Source organism: Camellia sinensis, chromosome 10, assembly GCF_055761805.1.
Source record: "Camellia sinensis isolate YWXY chromosome 10, ASM5576180v1, whole genome shotgun sequence".
Taxonomy (NCBI): Eukaryota; Viridiplantae; Streptophyta; class Magnoliopsida; order Ericales; family Theaceae; genus Camellia; species Camellia sinensis.
The window spans coordinates 61,939,018-61,961,539 of NC_138970.1; the positions used below are offsets into that span (position 1 = coordinate 61,939,018).

Sequence of the window (22,522 nt, forward strand, 5' to 3'; positions counted from 1 at the left end):
TTATCAATTAAAAAACACATTTCCCTCTTGTTTGTGATGAAAGATGTAAAGGAGCTATACACTCATGATTGTGAATATTCATTAAATTTGAGGCAAATGTGATCTATGATGCTGATTTCTGTGCCTTCAGTTTCACAGTCCTTTATTGATGGATGTTGAGCTGATACCCAGCTGTTCAACTAAGTACTTGAGAATAATTCTACTTTTAAATATTTCAATGTTGTATGGTAGTGATAACAGTTGTCTAGATCTCTTAATTACAAGCAACGTGTGGTTCTTAACATTGACTTTTGTGGTTCATGTATGCGGAAACTGTAGAATGATACTGATCTCGTCACCCAGGAATAGAAAAGGAGAGCAAGCTTTCATAATGTAGGCATTGATGTTTTGGAACTGCTGCACAAGTGGCATATCCAATAGTGTAACCCATCAACTAAGTTGTTGCATGGTTGATTTCAATGAAGTGGGAAACCATCTGTCTGCTAAGAAGCTGATTGGTACCTTTGAGTTTTTTATACGTCTGCATCCTTGTAATTTACACCAATTCTTCTTCCTGGATGTGCAAAATTTTATCCATTTATATTCTTATCTAACCAATAATAAAACTCAAAACAAATATATATAGATATTTCATATTTTTGTTTGAAATTCTAAATCTATTTTTTTCAGACTATATTTAGAGGTTTTTATATATATATATATATAATTTATAGTGCATTCATCTGGAACAATAGAACTTCTGTATGCTAGTTGATTGATTGTATCTGGTTGCCCCTTGTGCTCATAAACATTTATGCTGTCCATACATCTTAGTGATTGGTAGTTTCTAAGTTCTAGCTTTGAAAATCTTCTCAAGATCTGACCAGAATATTAGAGCTTGGACAACACTTTGAATTGCCCCAAGTAGATTATCTATAGCCATTTATGGTGATGTTGTCTGGACTTGCGAGGCTATATAACTGCATATTTGCACATGAATACATGCTCTGAATTTCTATTTATGACTCCCAGAATACAAGGAAAAAAGGAAAAAGAAAAACAATAAGAATAAAATTCATGTATCTAAAAAATTGATCTGTCTTTGTGCAAGGAAAAGCACAGAGAACAAATTTCAAGAAAAGCAAAGGTGGTTGTCTTTATTTGAAGGATTGTCCCATCTGAACAAATCATTGGTTTTTTTTAAGAGATTGTCAATTCTGTTTTATATTGTTTAGCCCTTGACTATTTGTTCAATTTTTTGACTATTTGTTTAAATAATTGTGTTTAATTTTTTGTAACTATTTGTTTTTTCCCCCTATCTGTTCAAATATCTGTCCAAATTTTATTATCTGTTCAATTTTCTCTTAAATTCTATATGTCAAAATTCTATCTTTTCAATTTTATCTTTATTTTTTCTATCTGTTGAAATACTAAGCCAAATCAAATCCTATCTGTTGAAATATAGAACCAAATTAAACCATATCTGTCCAATAGCAAGCCAAACCAAACCCTGTCTGTTCTACATTTTTTTTTCTATCTGCTCTCTCTCTCGTCTTTATCTGTTCAATATAAAACAAAAATTGAAATTTATCTGTTTCATCATCATCAACAACATAATTTTTTCAAAAAAAGAAAAAGGAAAAAAAGAACAGAAATCTTACTTTTTAGGAGCAAGATACAATTTCTCCTCTCTCTCTATCCAACAATCAATTCCCTATCTATTGTAGGCTTGGAGGGAGAAGCATCGATGATTATCATGAGCTTCAAGATCTGGATCGGTGTGGGAAGATCAACGGATAAAAACCCTTGTGAAATAGATCTTCAAATCAAAGGCGATCTTGGCTCTCTGTCGCCAATCTTGGTTGGGGAAAGGACTGTAATAAATGTTATCATCAATGAAAAAGATAATAAAATAAAAAAACAACACAGAGACCAAAGTATCATAAAACATAAGATCGAAAATGTTCTCACAATAAATTCTTGCATTTTTCGAGCAGTTTAGGGAATCACAGAGAGAGATGCTAATTATTGGGGAGGTAGAGAGATGCCTGCAAACCATTGGGGAGGTAGTCGTGCTTCATGGAGAGGTCCATGGCTCGCTTAAGACGTTGGTTCCTCGCGTCTATGATCTCTTGAGGAAGACAATTCAAAGCTTCCTTCACGTCCAGATCGTAATAGGGATCATACAGATTTACAGCGTCTGAGGTAGAGAAGCTCATATTTGTAGATTTGGCGATCTACAGCATCGAGGTATGAAGCGGCAGCGCGAAGTCAATGGCGACTCCGATGACTACAAGAGAGAGGGGGTTTGAAGAAAGAAAGGGTATGATTTTAAGAGAGAGAAAAGACAGGTCGATTGCGAGATCAAGGTCAGTGATGGCGACAAAGGTGGTGGTGTCGACGGCGATAGAGAGAGAAGAGAGAAGCAGTTTGGGTTACGGTTTGGACGGTTTGGTTGTCGCTGACGACGTAGCAGAGGTTATGGAAGGAGGTGCCGGAGGCGGCGGCGGCGGCGGTGGTTGAGCGGTGGAGGATGAGGGGAAGTGGTGGTGAGAGGGAAGGGGAGAAGAGCTGCAAAGAGAGAGAGAGAGAGAGAGAGAGAGAGAGAGAGAGAGAGATGCTGTGAAAGAGAATGGTTTGGTTAGGGTTTGGTTTAGAAAATTATATATATATGGATAGTTTGGTTATTTTACAGGACAGAGAGAGACGCTGTGAAAGAGAATGGTTTGGTTAGGGTTTGGTTTAGAAAATTATATATATATGGGTAGTTTGGTTATTTTACAGGAGTTTGTCCTTATGAACAAAATATTTTAACGTCTAAACCTGTAAAATAAAATGATGTATATTATTGATTGATGAGTTGATGATTGATGTTTGATTCTGTTACAATTGATTGATTATATAGATGTAGGTTAGGTGATGGTAGGTGAGGAGTAGGTGAGTGTAGTAGGTAAGTGTGTGGTAGGTGATGGTAACCAACTTGAGTTTGGAGAGAGGAACAAAACAAGAAAATACATAAAAAATAAAATAAAGATAGGAGACACTGTATGGTCGTGTCAGACCGTTGGTGAAGACACTGAAAGGTGGTGCCATAACGTGGTAGAGGACACTGTATGGTGGTGTCATAACCATGTAGAGGACACTGGATGGCGGTGTCAGACCGATGTAGAAGACAGTTTATGGGGTCATGTCGGACCGTTGTAGCAGACAATGTTGTGACAGTTGTTGTGACAGTTTACGGAGTCTTGCTGGACCCTTGTAGAAACTAACCGGAATCTATGTCGGGACAGTTTACAGAGTCTTGTCGGACCCATAAAGGAGCTAACCGGAATCAATGTCGGGACAGTTTACAGAGTCTTGTCGGACCCTTAAAGGAGCTAACTGGAATCAATGTCGGGACAGTTTACAGAGTTGGGCAAAAAAAATCTAAAATTAGATTTATCGCTTGAGCGTCCAAAAAAACAAAAGAAAAACAACCATTAAATGTATCAATTTTTTTAATTATTAAGAAGTGAATTATACTCACCTCTCTTAAGGTTTTTGACAATTACACCGACCTCCTATTCTTTTTTTTAAATTACACTGACGTCCTTTAAGGTTGACTTTTGATTTGCACTTTCTGTCCCTTTTCGTTAGTTGACCATTAGTTTGACTAACAAATTTTTTTTTTTTTGGGTGAAGCATAGTGATTAATTGTTAAATTAGCACATTGGGGATTTAAATTTGATTTGCATTACATTTGAAGTGATTATCTATAAATTAAGAATAAAAAGAATTAATTAATTATTTTTTAGGTAAACAAGTTTGTATGAATTATTGAAGCCAAATGAGAAATACAAGAACTTGTATGTAGTTAATGCAATAATTTATATATATAATCAAACTATGTGAGTTTTTGGAAATATAATTTAATACTACTCTAATAAATATATGTAGTATACCGATTTGATTTTTATTAATTTAGATAGTGAGACTCATCAATTTTTTTCTTGTTTTTTTAGGATAACTGAATTGATGTCAAATATAGATTAAAAAATAGCAAATAACTTATTTTATTGTGTAATTAATTTTCTAATTTGTTTCATCATCACTTTTGTCACAATAATAGGTTATTCTATAATACACACCATTTTATGTGTACCATATATAAGTTATGACATTTGTGGTCTTAATTATCACAAATGTCATAACTAAAATTTTTTAGTCACAACTAAAAAACATGAGTCATGAGTAGTGTTATTAAAGGCAATAGGCACACCAAGGCGCCAATGTCTCCTTAGGCCTAGGTTCAAGGTGCAAGGCAAGGCGCAAGCTTCACCGAAGTGAGGCGCACCTTGTACGGAAAAAAAAAAAAAATTTAATATTAGTAAATAATTTAGGATTCAATATAAACAAAATGAAATGTTAAACATTTAGTGTTTTTTAGAGATTAGGAATTTGGGCTAATTTTTTTTCTATCATTGATTTGGGGTTGAATGCCCGATGTATTGGCATCTGTAATAAGAGTAGGGATCTTCTATAGTTGCACCATATTAAATCAATGGCTAGATTTTAAACAAAACCAATTAAAGCAACATTAAAAAAAGCTTTCAAGATGCAAGCCTTGGGCCAATCAGGCACCTTATTACAGTCGTCTAGTCTGGAACACTACAAGGCACAAACCTTGGGCTTGGACAGGACTTGGGCCTAGGCGCACGCTTTATCGAAGTCGCCTAGCCTGGAACACTACAAGGTGCAAACCTTGGGCCTGGATGGGACTTGAGCCAAGGCGCACGCCTAGGCGCGCCTTTAATAACACTGGGCATGCATGTATAGGTCACGTCAATTTTTAAAATTTATGTCAACTTTTTTCTTTATTAAATAAACTTTGCAAAGATTCTAAATTTCATTGTGTGGTTTGCCAATTATCTAAACATACTCGTACCAGTTACATACCTCATATGACTCGTGCCCCTAGTGCTTTTGACCTTATACATTCCGATGTTTAGGGTCCATCTCTTGTTCCTGCTTTTTCTGGCCATCGGCATTATGTCACCTTTATTGATGACCACACTAGATGCACTTGGGTATATTTGCTCTGTCGTAAGTCTGATGTGTTTTTTATTTTTGTTCAGTTTTTGCAAATGGTTAAGACTCAGTTTTGTACAATTGTTAGGAATATCTGTTCTGATAATGGTGGGGAATATATTTCCAATGCTTTTCGCTCCCATCTTAATCAGACTGGTATTCTTCAACAACTTACGTGTCCACGGACTCTGTTGTGCGGTCTCCTTCATGGTATGAGTGTCCTAAGTCCTATTGTCTATCTTATTAATAGGACCCCTAGTCATGTGTTGCAGGGTCTTACTCTGTTTCATGTTCTTATGCCCCACACTACTCTATTTCCTCTCCTACCCCGTGTAGTAGGGTGTACTTGTTTTGTTCGTGATTGGAGTCCCGCTCGTACCAAGTTAGATGACACGTCTATTCGTTGTGTCTTTTTGGGTTATTCTTCCATGTCAATGTGTCTCATCACTTTCACCTCACTTTGGATGTTACTTTTTGTGAGGATCTCTCTTTTTTAGGTACTAACCCTCGTTTGCAGGCTTCCACCCCCATTCCTTCTAGTGTTCGCCCTATTCTTATTTTGGACGAGGTTACAGATGAGGTTGTCCTCTCTCCTTATTCTCCACATTTGCCTCCTTCACCCCCCTCCCCCCTAATTGCGGGTATACTCTCGTCACCCTCGCTCTTAGCTCCCCCTTGTCGCCTCTCCGGTCTTTGGGTCAGGTACTTCTCCTTTACATACATCCCCTCCACCTCCTTGTTGTAATCCCCCTCAGGATCGACATCCTTCAAACCATTGGGGTTATTTGAGTAGTACTAATCATCCCATTTCCCAGTATCTTTCATATGACAGAATCTCCCCTACCTATCACTCTTTTCTTGGCAAGCTTGAATCCGAGGCCATTCTTCGTTCTGTGTCAGAGGCCCTTCAAAATCCAAAATGGGTGGAGGCTATGCAGGTTGAGATGACAGCTTTAGAACAGAATCATACTTGGGATCTGGTTCTTTTACCTTCTGATGAGAGTACTATGGGTTGCAAATGGGTATTCACTATTAAGTATCTAGCTGATGGCTTCGTTGTCCGTTACAAAGCTCGCTTGGTGGCCAAGGGCTTCACCCAGGTTCTTGGCAAGGATTTTGGAGCCACTTTTGCACCTGTTGCCAAGCTTACCTCGATTCGTCTTCTTATCTCTCTTGTAGCATCCCATTCTTAGTCTCTTCATTAGTTTGATGTCAAGAATGCCTTTCTTCATGGGGGTCTTCTTGAAACGATTTATATGGCACCTCCTCTTGGTTTTCGGGCTGAGAGGGAGTATTTGGGAAAAGTGTGTTGATTGCGCAAGTCTTTGTATGGCTTGAAACAGTCTCCATGAGTTTGGTTTGGTCGTTTCAGTTCTGTCATCATCTCCATGGGGTTTGTTCAGTGCCACTCCGACCATACTTGCTGCATCCGTTGTAATTCAACCAGTCAGTGTATAGTCTTGTTGGTTTATGTGGATGATATTATCCTCACAGATAATGATTCTGTAGGCATTGATCAAGTAAAAAGGGATTTGGAACACACCTTTGATATTAAGGATTTGGGGAGTCTCAAGTATTTTCTTGGGATTGAGGTGGCTCGCTCACGGCAGGGAATTCCCTTATCTCAGAGAAAGTACACTCTTGACTTCCTTAAAGATACTGGTATGTTCGGGTGTAAACTTGCTTCTACTCCTATGGACCCTAATGTCTCACATCAGAGTCTGGCGAGTTGTTAGAGGGACCCAGGCATGTATCAACATCTTGTTGGACGTCTAATTTATTTGACCAACACTAGACCTGACTTGACATTTGCAGTCAGTGTTGTTAGTCAACTCATGCATGCACCTCGTACAGAAATCTTGATGTGGTTCATCACATTTTGAGATATTTGAAGACCTCTCCTGGCTTGGGATTATTCTTTACAATCACTCCTCAATCTAGGCTCTCTTGTTTCACTGATGCTGACCATGCAGGATCTAAAATTGATCGGCATTCTACATCTAGTTTTTGTACTTTCTAGGGTGATCGTCATATATCATAGAAGAGTAAGAAGCCATCAAACACCTTGTATCAAAATAGCTCTATCATAGCTGCTTGAAGTTTGATAACTTTATTTAATTGTTCTTTTTCTGGCAGTTACAACATATGTTAGTTTGTAGCACGTAGATACCTAAAAGCAAAAATATCCCTCTTTAGTAGAAGGATAATGAGATTCCTCATTACTCACTCACTTGTAATGATTAACTGTTATTTTTTTAAGTCATAGTTTCTATGTGTTCAACCTTTGATAAATGGTATCTTTAGAATCCTCCAATAACATCTTTGGGCTTTCTGCCTTGTGCTGAACTCCCTCAGAAAGCTGCTACAAAGGGAAAATGATCCATAATGTTTGATTATTGGCTTCTTTTGTTTTTTAATAAGTTGATCCTGAAATGGCCTCTTACCCTTATTTTAATTGGCCTGGAGTCTTCTGAAGCAAACTTGTGCATTACTAATTGCATAGTGGTTGCATCTTATACAACTAAGACATGTAGTTCCTCAGGTGTTAAACTATTTTTTTACATTGATGTCTTGAGAGATTTAGAAGTTTATTGTAACAAGTCTCAAACCTCCATTCTGAAATGAATCTCAATTGATCATTGTAATTGCTATACAATTTGAAGTGTAACCTAAAATACTTTATGATCATTTAAAATGTTGATGGAATCTACTTCTATAGTAAACTATTCAATACCTGTCATCACATTTTTTAGATTTTTAGTACACCTGATGGCAATTTTGTTCAACATAAGCTAAAATTTTATCATTTTTTAGCCACTCTAAATTAATAGTTTGCAGAAAGTCATGGAAAGTATAAATGACTTAAAAAAGGAAATGTGGAAATGCAGAAATATCACTTGTGTATTTTGTGTTTTGCAAACAATAAATTTACCTTCTTCATTCTTTTTATGCCAAGCATTATTTTGAATTTTGTGCTTTAAAAAATGTGGTTTTGACATCAATTCTTATTTACAAATTCGGGATTTTTGAAATGTTTCTTAAAAAATAAATGAAAGGTGCTTTGTAATTTTAAAAATTGCCACTTTCACATCGTCTTGGTCATAGATTTTGTAGAAAATTAATCTTGGTTTTGCATAAATTTACTATTATTACTTGAGATCATGATTAAGCATATGCTTAAACTTGATCTAAGAAATGGACTGAATGTATCCTTTAAAATTTCTTAGATAATTTTGATATCTTGCAGCCACTAATGTGAGACCAAACTAACCTAAATTCTTCCCAATTTTGGTGAATCGAGCATATGTGTTGGTTGAGTCAAGTATCTTTGTATGGTGAATTAGTTATTTCAATATAAGCATGGCCCTGCCTTTGAGACAAAATCTTCAAAACAAGCATCTATCTTTTGTTTGTGAATTATCCTGTGTTTCTTTTTTGTGTCTCGCCCTTTTTCATCGTGCTTCTCTGCATATTTTCAACAATATACGATACATTTGATGGCCACTTGATTCGATATAATCATATGCATATGTGTACATACTAATGCATAGACAAAATTGCTTTTGTCCATGCGTTTATTGCAAATTATGCACTATTGTTGTATGATCTTTCTAGTCCACAATCTTCATCTTCGAAGCTGGACTTTATGATATTTGTACTTTTGAAATGTTTAATGTGTGCTAGATTGGGCTCTTCTTTCTAGCTACCTACATTAATACTTGATATACTTTTTCATCAAAAATAGTAGAGATCATGGACTTCGGTTATCCCCAAAATCTTTCGCCAAATATCCTAAAGTTTTACATCACTCATGAAGGAGTACACTCTCCATTCTCGTCAAAAGGTTAGATACTTGCTTTACTTTTCTATTTTAGCACGATTCTCTAGAATTGGACCAATGTTGGTCATTTTGTTTTTGGTAAGACCAATGTTGAATGTCTACTATACGGTGTTCAGATGATTAAATTCATAGTTCAGATCACTATTTTGTTTAAATTTAACATAATTATTTTAATTTCCTTTTAGTTTTTTTAAGCAGTTAAGAGTCCAACTGAGATTCTCTTCAGTAGGGATAAGGAACACAATTCCTTTTGTCCACTTACTTTTTCTTATTTTTACTTGATTTTCGGTTTTGTTAATGCTTATAGATAAATGTTCTTTGTGTGCACATATTGTGCTCTTTTGGCATCTTTGGGTATGAATTTCTGATCCATGAGCCTTTGTAAATGAGTTTTAATATTCTTTAAAGTTACATGTTTTAGTTATGGCTCAAACTACAAATTTTATTTAGCTATGTGAGGAAAAAGTGTTTTCAAAGTGTACAGATCTGTGGTTATTCTTTTTCTTATCCATGTGTCTATTCTTTTTCTCAAATCAATATTTTACAATTTTTGTTTCCATTTCACTCCCTCTTTTCTTTTTTGGAGGGGGTGTTGGGGTTGATGGAATCATCCACTGAGCATAATATTTATATACATGCATGGAGTAGTTCAAGGCCACCATTTTGCTAGTTTATATATTTCCCTTTATTGGTCCTGTGCTTTTTATAAGGGCTCTGCCATGCCCAATCTTTTCAAATATGACATATTTCGATTTATAGCTTTGACAGGGTTTCTCATACATATTATTTTATACACTTTCAAAAAAAAATATTTGTTCTGAAAATTTGTCTTCCTATTAACTCTTCAATTTCGAATACTCCTTTTATTTGTCTGTCCACATGCTGGTTAATAATAAAAAATATATTGTTTATTCAGTCTCACCATAGTGTATTTACATTTTTGTTGTTCACATTAGTTATATCATACCTTTTCCTTTGGTTGGTTTTGTGATTGCTGTTTCAGCAAGCTCATAAAAGTAAAAATTGTGTCCTCTTGGTCCATTCAGTCATTTCAGTAAGTCAATTGTTTTGGAGTACTAAAAAAGGAAGAAACTCAAAATGCTTAAACCTTGGATCTTGCTATCAGTAAAGATGTAGAAGATTTCTTGTGACCTTAAATTTCTTTTTCCTGGCAATGTTATCTGACACATTTGTACCTATGTTGTTGCAACCAGATGCACCTTCCTCTAAACAATTTATCCATGCCTTTTTGCAAGCCAATAATGTTGCAACTTTGTCATTTCTTTTGCATGAGATAAGTAGCAACTGAAGTTGATTTGTTCACACAGGATGTGCACTTAGATTTTAGAGTTGGTTTTCACAATTGGCTAAATCGCTGAATGACACAAGTTTTAAATTTGGTACAACAGTTGGACGGACAAGGCATAAATTTTGATGTACTATTTGAAATCTATTGGTGTTCAAAAACAAAACCAAGATAATTTCATGATGTATCATGATGAAATATTTCCAGATAGTAAAATATTAGGAAACAAAAACAAAACCAAGATAATTTCATGATGTATCATGATGAAATATTTCCAGATAGTAAAATATTAGGACTTACTCAAAGAGTATACATGAATGAACAAACAAAAAACCTCAACCACAAATAAGTGGCAGTTATACAACAAAAAGTAAAAAGCAATCAAAAAAATACATATATATTTCAGCCGTAGAAAATATTGTCTCACATTCTATTCCTAATTCAATTATTGATCCTTAATAGTTGTACTCATCTACAGGTGGTTATGAAGGGGGCATACTTAGGCAACAGGCTATTTTAGTAACTTTTTGGCTTTTTGGCTAAAATATGAGATAAAAAAAACTAGTATGCTTGGGGTGACTTTTTGGCTTTTTACGAAAAGATGTGCAAAAAGTAGAGATAATATAATCTTTGACTTTTTGGTATAGGTTATAGACTTTTTGGCTTTTTTAGTAACTTTTTGACTAAAATGTTAACTTGCCAAACGTGAAAATGAGAGAATGGAATTAGAACAAACTCTGTGGGATACCAGGCTTGGGGATTCAGATTTTCTGGAAAATTAACTCCAAATATTTCTTCATCCACTACTAATAATTCTCTCTTTAATTCATAACATATTATTCATTGTCATACTGACATTACATTACTTGTTTCTAAACCTCTTGACTCTAGGTGTTACTTTTTGCATCAAAGATGCAAGGTTAGGTTTCACATTTAAATATCTAAAACTTTTGATATAGATATGAATATGACAGCAATGGAGGGGATGAGCAGAAAACTACTTGCCTAGCAGCTACTTCACGCAGATCAGTGTGCTTTACTGACATACGGAAATGCCCGAATCTTTTGGGATAGCATTTGGTCTTAGGATTTACTCACCTTGCACTATTTTCTTTTCTTTTTTCTTAAAATTTTTTGAATTTTCCCTTTTTCCTTAATAGTGAATCATGTTTTTTTTACTTCATGACTTGCATCTCAATGTGAAGTGACAAACCTTTTGGTTGTAGACTATAATAGAATAACCTATTTTGCCAAAGTACATTTGATTTGATCAAAGGTAAGAGTGGCCTTTTGGGTTAAGGTTAATTTGGAGATCATGAATAACTTGTTTTGTGATGCTGCTCTGTTTTTGGGGTGTAGTTGAGAAGTTGTGTTGTTGTTTGTTTTATTTATAATTTATTTTGTTTTATGCTGTTGGACTTTAGTGCTCCACATATTTTGGTTGCTATGTGCGCATTTCAAGCGGGATGACTTGCTGATGGAAAAGGTTTTCTCATGCATAGAGGAATAGATGGTTGCTTGATTGAAGAGTTTGTTGCTAGATGATGTTGCGGCTTTCAGATTTATCAATTTGAGGAATGTTAAAATGGAGATTTAATTTTAGGCTGGGGTTCACTTTGTATTCTTGTAATGTTTATGTTGTTGTTTGTCAGAGTAAATCATGTTTTCCCCCTTTTGGATTTAATGCTTAATAGTAGTGTTCTTTTCACCTTTGTTTTGTGAAATATTATTACCTTACTGCTGGGGAAAAAAAAATCATGAAAATGAACTACTTACAATTGCCATGGCTAATTCTAATTTCAAGCTCAAATAATTGGTTGAAATTCATCTACGACTTGATGATTATGCAGTGACTTGGACCATGGGCACGGGTCATCATGCAACGCATGACTCCCTGTAACTAGTATATATAAACCAATGTTGATAACAACTTTATGGCAACGTCCTTCAACTGCTCTGTCTTGTAAAGAAATAGGAGAAAAAGATTGTTTACTAAACTAATTGACCATCAATTAGAGGGTGTGTGGAGGTATCCTATCCTTTTGATCACACGTCATATGAAGCAAGCTTTGAAGGGTCTGTGAAATATACTCAGCGACAAACTCAACATGAAATTGAATTCCTAACCAGACCAAACTCAGACCTTTTGCATTTGCTTTGATCCTATATGTTACTATTTTCCATAGCATAAACAAGTTGTACTTGGTATTCTTAAAAGTCTTTGTACAACTCAAGTTTTTAGCCAATCTTCTTACTGGCATAGCATTACATGTTTCTCTTTGTATGTCCCTGTAGCAAATTATGATCTCAAATGCTTGCTGGAGATCTTTCTCTCTTATTTTTTATGAGTAAGAGTTACTGAGTATTATGTAAGCATTTTCTTTTATGAATTTATTGTCAGTTTGATAATTAAATTGGTGATGGAAGCTTTTTATGTCCTCTGTGGGGTTGATGGAAACAAATTTTCTGCCCTACTTATACTGTGTTTGGATAATAGATTTAAACAATGATTTGGAAAAGAAAAGAGAATGTGAGGTTGAAACATTGTGGATGAAATATAAATTAAAAGTTTCTTTCATTTCTCCTCCTTTTCAAATCTCAATTTTGTGATCCAAACACAATACTTGAAAAGGTCAGGCTTTAATACTTGTCATACATACCATATGTAGGTTATAATCAATTTTGGTATTGGTTTTAAACTATTGCAGTGATAGGTTATGGGGTATTATGGTGGTGGAGCAAGCAAATTATTGAAATAAAATTGGTTAGGACTTGTTATGGTGTTTGATTATATTTTGAAGTAATGTTAGTTGTAATTTATTAAAATCTAAAATTTTTAATTTTGTCAATTTAGACTTTAAACTTTTTATTTGTTTTGAATTTAAATCATCTGAAGAATGTTCATTTATTCAATTTATCAGTTCTGGCTCTTTATATATCTGGGCTAAATAATTCCATTTGCAGATCCGAAGTCATGCCCAAAAATACTTTTGAAGGTCCAAAAAAATGGGACTATAGCACATGTGCCACCACCTTGACCTAAGCGCAAAGCTGCTCATCCTTACCTGCAAAAGGCACCAAAAATGGTTTGTCCCATGATGACGATGAAAGTACATATGGCAGAGGATTTTATTTGAATTTTTGTTATTCTAACATGCTATTTCTTTTAAAAATTGGCAGTTTTAGCACCATTGCAAGCTTTCATGGCTTATCCTTCTTCGTTGAATTCCCGTGCACCTTGATATTCTCCATAGGATGACACTTCCATGCTCATACACTCTCCATCAGGTGGAATCATGCTATCCCAGGATGAATACAATCTTCATGGAGTTGAAGGCATGCATAAGTTTTTTTATGTGTTATTTCTCCCTCGTTCATAGATATATGTATATTTTTTATTTGAGAGAACTGTCTTGTGCTTATTATTGGCATAAAATGTTACTGCTTCAGCTGCTATTGGATCGAAGGGGGTAGCAAGGATTAGTAACAGCGGCATTGATGGCATCGGAAGCTTGTGTAGAACAATATCAAGTTCTGAATTATCAAAGCAGGGGAAACCAGGTTCATTGTTTCAGGGTAATCTTCTCAACTGTATTGATAATTGGTTTAAATTAGTCGATCGTGGTGAAGTTTCAGACTTGCAGCTCTATGCTAAAGTGGCGCAACTTGCTCTCTTCACAATGTTTTTATATTTATATTTGCGCTTTAGATACTTGTTATCTAATTTGTTTGTTAGTGCTCTCCTATCTTACTTGCCCTATTTGTATTGATGTACTTGTAGTGCAACATGTGTCATAGGGAACTTTTTTGTTTTTCAGTTCCTAAGATTTGGCAATACTGGAAAATGTTACTCTGAAAGAATTTTCCATGGTGATAACATACTGGTTTTGGATTGTTTCTCTTTGGTTTATTGGGGTAGTTTGATCTGTGAGTTTTTATCAGTATTGAGTCCACTTAATTATATTGCTCATTCATATATCAATTATGAATTTCTCCTTCTTCCTCACCCTACTATGTTACATGGACTTGGGTGCAGGTGCATCCACTTTTTGAAAATATCCATTATTTTTTAGTATTAGCAAGCATGCCCATAAAACTCATGAATAAAATAACTCATTTGTTATTCCTCTCATACAATTGTGCTTTTCAGTTAAATTATTTTTAGGTATACCTTAGGTATACCAGATTTTGCTGAAGTCTATAGCTTCATGGGAAGTGTCTTTGATCCAGACACACAAGGCCATGTGCAGAAGCTCAAGGAGATGGATCCTATCAACTTTGAAACTGTGACTAAATTCAGATTTTGCCAGTCTCGATTGTCTATTTTTCAAGCAGATGATGCCTCTTATTCATAGGATGTGTGTTTGTGGTTGATAAAATGACATAGCTAATAAATCATCTATAAGGACAGGGTATAAAAGAGGACCTGATTGATGGTTTTGGATGAAATGGGCATATGCACTATGGAGTATTGTTGTTGTACCTCATGTTAAATGAGGCGAAATATTTTTTAAACTAGTGGCAATGCTGTGACATAGGTTTTTGGGCAGTAAAGAAAGAGCTTGAAGAAAATGGTGTTGCTAAAATGAGAAATGGTAGTTATCACTTGTAGCAGATGGAGAAAAAATGTGTTCAAGCATCTAATATGATTTGCATTTTACCAAGTGAAACAAAACCAATGGCTGCCCATACAGTGTTGACTTAATTCAAGGTGAAGGTATTGTTAGAAGAAAAAGAAGGCTGACAATAATTTAGATTGGAGATATGAAGCATGGACACCTCTCTGGAGATGATCTATAGGTGTCGGACATGGACACACACAGGACATGTTCCAAACACATATTGGACATGCTGAGATGCTTGGGACACGCTATGGATGCGTTGCAACACGCTAAGGACACGTTGGGGACCATTTTTTTCAAAAAAAAATTAAATTATATATATTTTTACTAAAATAGCATACTTAAGGTTGATAGATTTGATAAAATTAAATATTTGACATAAAATTAATATTAAATATTTAAAATACGACATGTAATAAATATATAAAATTATATATTTTGCACGTGTTCCCAACATGCCGTTTCCTGCGTTTTTCGAAAATTTACGTGTCTGTGTCAGTGCTTTTTAGGGTTGGAGGCAATAGAGAAGGCATGTCAATGTATGATTTATTTGAGGGATCCTCTAATATATGTTCAATGTTACACTTGCATTTAAAGATATGGGATAACAAATCTTGAATAATTGGTTGATGCTTTTGGATTTTCAAGGCACACAAGTCACTAAAGTAGAATAATAAAAACCGAAAAACTAGAAAAAGCTTTTGATGTTTGTAAAATTTCATGCTTTTAACAATAAGTATAATGACTTCATAATTTATAAAGGCGTCAACAATATTATGTAGCACTACACAATCTCTGGATTGATAGTTGGCTCGGCCTTGTTCTCTCTCTTTTTAGTCCTCTCCGCATTGGATACAGCATCCCCTGATGGATATTGTATAAAAAGATAATGCATTAAATCCTTGTTCTAGCCCTTAGAGGTTCTTATATAAGGTGGACCTCTATAAGAGCTTTTGCTGAATGGTAATTGCTGGTTTGTAATACCTTGCCATTCTTATAGTTTGATGGCGTCTCCTCCTGTTAGTCATCACAATAGTATTTTGGACAGCCCAATGGGATTTTGTATACTTCTTTTACATTCTCACCAAAAAACCAATATTTAATGGAGACATAGAAGAAAGCTATGAAGCACGTACACCTCTCCGAGGCCTGTGTACGAGTGTCGGACACGGACATGTGTTGGACACGCTATGGACACGTGTCCAACACTCTCCCCTATGTGTCTCCCTTTTTTTTGAAATTTTTCCCGTCAGACATGCGATGACACGTTTCAGACACGCATGAGATGAATCGAAGAATCCCTAAACCTGTTGGAGAGGAGAGAGAGAGAGTCAGATTGAGAGAAAGAGAGATAGATCGAGGTTAGAGATCAAAGAAATCCTAACCTATTTCGCGACTTGGTCTTCTCTGTTCTTCTTCTTCTCCTCTTTGTCTTCTTCTTTGTTCTTCTCTTCATCTTTTGTCTTCTTCTTATGTTTGTTTTCTTCTCGTCCTCCTCCCTCTTCTAATTCTGTGTCTCTCCCCTCTTTCATTTTTCTTTTCTTTTTTTTTTTCTTTTTCTCTCCCCTCTTTCGTTTTTCTTTTTCCTTTTTTTTCCTCTCCCCTCCCTTTTTTTTTGATGTCTATTTCCCTTCCTTTATTTTCTTTTTATAGGAACCAATGATTTTTTTTTTTAATTTTAGATATATAATAGATGAATAAAATTATATATATTAAACGTGTCCCCAGCCTGTTGTGTCTCCCATTTTTTGAAAATTTGCATGTCCGAGTGTCCGTGTCATGTCCTGTCCCATGTCCGTGTCCGTGCATCATAGGAAGAAAGTGTGTTTGGTTAGTTTTTGATAACTTTTTTGAGTTTTCATTTTTCTAGTTGTCTTTAGTAAACTTTTTCATATTTGACTAAAAATGTTAATTGAAGACCAAAAAAGGAGGGGGGGGGGGGGGGGGGGGTGTGTTAATTACACTTTACCTCCTTGTGGTTTAGCTTGGAAACACATTACCTCCCTATGGTTTTTGAAATATACATATAACCTCCTTGCAGTTCAGAGTAAAATGCAAGAGTAACAAATTCTGTCAAACTTAACTGTTTGTGTAACATGCACTAAATTAAGTGCATGTGACAGGACATGAGTGATATACGAGCTTTTGCCCCATTATTTTCCCTTCTTTTCTTCATTTTCTTGTTCCTTCCACCTCCTCCCCTTCACTGTTGCACAGTTCACGCTCCATCTCCTCTCTTTCTTCTCCTAGTCTCCCTCACTTCCTCCAACAACCCAAGCCCACCATTGCTGAAACCATCATTTTTCCTTGTCATTACACACACGTGTACAGAGGCACTTACACACAACTCCCACCTTTCTCAATCAAGTAACCCAAAGGAGCCAATACTTTTTTCAATTGCACATGTACCTTCACACACTTGTGAAGATAACTTTCTCTTTGACAATGACGTGCAGATAAAAGCTAAGCGTTTTTTTTTTTTTCAATAATTTTTTTTAGAATGTTAACTAAACACACAGGAGCATCTTTCAATGCGGCAGCTGTTGTTTATTTGTAAAGTTAGAGATTCAAAACCATCAAATCCAAAATTGTACCATTTGGAGAAGTTAATGGAAATGCCATAAGTGCCTATATGGATTATTTCTTAAGGGAAAGAACAAGATGGGTGTGGGTTTTTGATGCTGTATAATTTTGAGAGAGAGAGAGAGTTTGTAGTGACGTTGGCATTTATAAGAAAATTGGAGGAAAAAAAAAGGGCAGTATAGACATTTTGTAAAATTTCTTTAACGGAGTTTAGCTTTGCATTTTACCTTAGATGATAAGGAGGTTAAGTGTATATCTTTAAACTTCAAGGAACTAATGTGTTTTTTTGGCTAAACAAGGAGGTAAAATGTAATTAACCCAAAAAAGGAAAGGGAAAAAAAAAATAGCAAAAATGCGGTGGTTTTTATTTGGTCTTTAATGAACTTTTTTTTAGAAATATTTTACTTTTAGGTGCATCTAGATTAAGCGTATCTAATAAGTTAAAATAATTGATGAAAATATTTTAAAAATGACAAAAAAACAAAAAGCAAAAAACTCAAAAAACAGTTTTTTTAATTTAAAAACCAAACAGGCAAATGATTCTTAGCAATGGCAGGTACTCATGCACTCTCTATTGCTCGCATTTGCACAGTGGCCCCTTTGATCTCTGGCATGAAACCTTAAGCTTCTTGTCTATGGATGATTTTCCTTGTATTTGTTAGTTACATGATTAAGTGTTTTGACATCAGTTGGGTCAATGTGGATTTTATTAATGTCATTCAATTGGAAGGATATTGCTTTGCAACTGAACATCTTTGTCCTTTTGGGTTCTGTCTACGTACAGGCTTTGTTGCCGATGAGGAACCTCACCATCAACTTGTCTAGCCCTGATTTTGAGCCAATTGTAAGTATTCTTCTGCTTCAATGATATGGTGAAATGCTTCATGTGACAACTCTGGCAGTACTGTTAATGTTTAATATTTTGCTTGTCACTCTTCTAAAAAGTTCTAGCTTGCTGTGACCGTGTATTTCTTAAGTAAAGTTATTTTCATTGACTGTTTCAGAGAGAGGTCCTGTCGTCATATGATGTCAATTCCAAAACTGTAGGAATTGCTGCAGGAAATGTCATGAAGAACCAAGAAAAATGAGCTTTTGTGTTGTAGTGTTGAGCACCACGTATAAGCTGCCATGTAGCATGTATCTTTCTTTTATCCCCTCAACAAGTAAGATCTCCAATTTGTGGTTACTGGGTTGACATCTGACTTGAATATCTGTGTTTCTTCATCAGCATTATAGATGAGAAGTCTGACAGTGCTCTCACGGCATGCTCCGAAATTCACTAGTTCAAGGATATAGAAATGTCGCTACAGCTGTAGAATCGGAGAGTATTGCCAGATGAAAGGATAACATCCTCTGATTTTCATGCCTTTAATGATATAAATATCCAAAGGCTGAATGGCAATGTTTTGTACCTGTTTTACTGATCTGGGTCTGTTAGCAGATTGTATGTATGTCTCATGATCTGTCGGTGGCAATTTTAGCTGTCTTGAAAATATAATGTCAGTCTCAGTTTTGTGTAGTACAATTTGCCAAGGCAATGTAACTTTAAGAATCGGGGTTGTAATAATGATGGTTTTGCTTTCTTGATCTTTAAGCGCATGGTTTTGTTGTTGTTGTTATATGTAAGGGCCACCTTCGACTTCTTGATTTTCTTGCTGGTTATACTGCATCATAAAAGACAAATTAATGATGACTTTCTAGTATGTTTGGATCCTGGAAAATCTTCCTTCAGCCCGAATTAAACTTAAGGAAATCTCGGTTTTATTGCAAAGTATGTTGATCGCTTCTACTGGAAATCTAAATTTGATAGAATTGTGCTGATTTATTAGTATTTGTTGATAGTAAGTGAGGTTGTGCAGTGTGCACTGGGAGAAATTTCTCCAGTTGTAATGTTTGTACTTTGTGTAGTATGTAATTCATTTTTGTATTTCTAGTTGATTGATATTCCTGAGAAGTAATAGGATAATGGCCATAGAATTGTGGATGAAGTTTGGGATTTTGTGATTCTTAATTTTTCCTCCCCCTCCTCCCCTCTCTCTCTCTCTCTCTCTCTCTCTCTCTCTCTAAAGGACGGATAGAATTGCATGGTGGCCAAAGCTATGCAAGTCTCCAGCAAGGGATTAAGTTCTTTACTAATCCCCTATAAATCATGAATTTGCTGTTAGGAACTGAACTGGATGTCTAGTCCGGGTTTCAAATGTGTGCCACTTTGGTATTTTTATTCAATGGTTTAGAATTTATCCACCTACTTGCAAACTCAATTTGATCCGTTATTTAATGGGTTAATAGGTAAGTAAAATTTAAATCATTATTTTATGAAGGGTGTTACCATCAGCATCTCATTTTTTTCCTTTTAGATCCCAATTTCTTTCATTTTTTTGTTACAAATTTAACCCAATACAAAATTTCAATTTTATTCCTATCATTTCTAACCTCCGAAAAACATATCCAAATCCTAACCCTAACCCTACTCTCACTCCCATTGTACCAAACGAGTCACTACCAACTCTGACACACTTTCTCTTACCATTTACAACATCGGCGATCCATCTCTACCTTCATCCTGCTTTCATGGCCCAATAATGGCAACGACTGCTCACTCCAGTTGCCTCTTCTCCGTCTTAGCTACCATTTTGATTTTTTCTTTAATATTCTTTTTGAATTATTTATAGATATTATGTGTAAGTATATAAAATATAAATATTTTGTAATAAATAATTTCATGTTAAATAAAAAATTAAATATAAATTAATATTAAGATATCAATAAGATAGACAAAAATTAAAAAATACAAAAAAAAATTAATTTGATCCATGTGATGTACATAATTAAGCACATTTTGTCTTTTTTGTTTAAAGTGTATGCGTGTGTCTAAAGGCACAGTGTAAATACAATAAGGAAATAAAAAGGAGAAAATAAAAAAATAAAAATAAAAAAGAAAGAGGGAGGGAGTAAGGTGGGCAGGAGAGAGAATGCATAAAAGGGGTGACTTAGACATTTTGACACATTTTCAAAAATAGTCCTGCTTTATGGTATCAGAGCCAAGTTTTAATTGACATATAATAATAATATAAATCTAATAAATTAGACATATATGATCACAATACAACCATATCAGAACAAAGTGAAAATACCGTAGAAATACCAGGAACTGAATCAGTAACCACTGTAGGAAATACTGTCTCCTCTCTAGCCGAAGCTGCAGAATTAGTTGCATATCAGGATGTTAAACAGGCCCTTGATAAATGGACCATACCAGCTGTAGATCCCTACACCATATACAGAAAAGGAAAATTTCAATTTCTTAGCCGAACAATAATCAAGACATTTGAACATGCATCTTGTATTCAGAATAATGATGAAATTATTAGATTAATTCATGTTAATGATTTTGTCCCCTTTCTGAAAGATTATAAGTACATCCATATAGGATTGGTACAAATTGGTTTTAAACCCTTGACCCTTCTTGGTCAAAACACCAGTATCCAATGCACCCTTCGTGATGGGCGCTGCCTTGATTGGCGAGCCTCACTTATGGGAGCAATTGAGACAAGTTTGTCTCATGGACCAGTATATTTTGATATATATCCAAATCTCAGTGTTGCACTTTGTGACGCTAATTTATCCAATGTTTTAGAACTTAGAGTTCTAACCCATGGATATAATTATAAACCAGGTACTCCACTCTTTTCTGTACACTCCCGAATCTACATAAAGGCTTTAACAACTTTAAATCCTTATGTAAAGAAGAAAACAGAAACAGGCCAGACAGTCTTAATTGAGACTAACCTCTACAGTAGCCAAGTTGCTGTCCCCAAGATGATTGCTTGGAAAGACATCACTTTTCCAGATAGGTGGGAAATTCCTAACGCCGTACCACCCAAACCAATGATTCAACACAACATCAATGATGTTATTCAAACTCAAGGAGGTAATGTTTATCTCCAATTCCAGAAACCTTTGCTTACTCGAAGCAATTCTTCTAATGCCAGTTTCCGAACAGCACCCAGAAGCTTTTCTAACAACAGCTTTAGATCTATCCCTCCTTACCAAGTGGACTATCCAGAATCTAGCCGTCAATCTGTTGACAATGCTCCAACCAGAAGACAAATAGAAAATATACTTCAACAAATACCCTCTAGGCCTCCTAGTAGACCACCTAGTGATCCACAGGAAGATCCTATGACATCAGAAATTCAAGGAATCCGTCTTTCCCAAAATAAAATTCCACATGGTGTTTATACTGCACCCCCAGTTCCAACACCTTCTCCAGATAGCCCTACGGCCAGTGATATGAATTTTGATCTTTAATGGATTTTACACCAGGAAGTGAAAATAGAAAAATCTTAAACCAGGAATTTAACCAGGAAAAATATAAAGAATTTCGAGATTGGTATTTTACCAACCATACCCCTGACCAGTTAGCTAATTATAAAACTCAATACTACCAACATCTTGAGTTACACCAGACATTAATACCGTTTGTAGAATGGTATAATACGGTTACCCAACCAAAACTAATAGTTATTGAAGACCAGTACAAAGCTTGGACCACAACTGAAGGCCAAGTCATCCATTCTCTTCATCCACCTGCTCAATCCTTAGAGTTGGTACCTAACGGTGAACTTACCAAACAACCTTTATCAGCCACCGCATACATAGATGCACAATCCACTAAACTTAGTCGAGCTGAATCCTCTTTAGCCAGACAAAATAATTATACCAATCTTATCTGCCAAACTATCAGTAAGCAGCTGACTCGAATTGAAGAAGCTGTGTCTACTTTCAAGGATCGAACCCTTGCTCCACCTGTTACAGGAGTCTCTACTCTCCATCCAGTATCCATTAAACCTTCTTTAGACATTACTAACTTTAAGTTAAAATCGTCTAATATTGAGTTTATGGACACCCTCTTGCAGCGAATGCAAAATTTAAATGTTCGTCCTCCTGAACCTCCTAAGCCTCCTACCGGACAAACCAGCAGTGGATCTATCCACATGCTTAGAGCTGACACCAGCCCTGACCAGGATATTTTATCTCCAGACCAAATTCAAGAAATTCAAATGAATTTTCAGGAACCTTCATCAGTCAACAAGCTTAACTATTATAGTTCTGCTAAACCAG

General features: G+C 35.4%; 1 pseudogene across 1 annotated transcript in view; it reads left to right on the forward strand.

Annotated features, from left to right (window-relative positions):
• Nucleotides 1–19,017, forward strand: part of LOC114320313 (protein REVEILLE 8-like) — a 28,995-nt pseudogene extending 9,978 nt beyond the window's left edge. Inside the window, exons 3-10 of the transcript XR_014341462.1 lie at nucleotides 13,158–13,279; nucleotides 13,448–13,529; nucleotides 13,644–13,875; nucleotides 13,975–14,120; nucleotides 14,370–14,479; nucleotides 18,183–18,242; nucleotides 18,403–18,531; nucleotides 18,627–19,017. The product of XR_014341462.1 is annotated as a protein REVEILLE 8-like (transcript). The remainder of the gene's footprint in view (nucleotides 1–13,157; nucleotides 13,280–13,447; nucleotides 13,530–13,643; nucleotides 13,876–13,974; nucleotides 14,121–14,369; nucleotides 14,480–18,182; nucleotides 18,243–18,402; nucleotides 18,532–18,626) is intronic.
• Nucleotides 19,018–22,522: the final 3,505 nt, after the last annotated feature.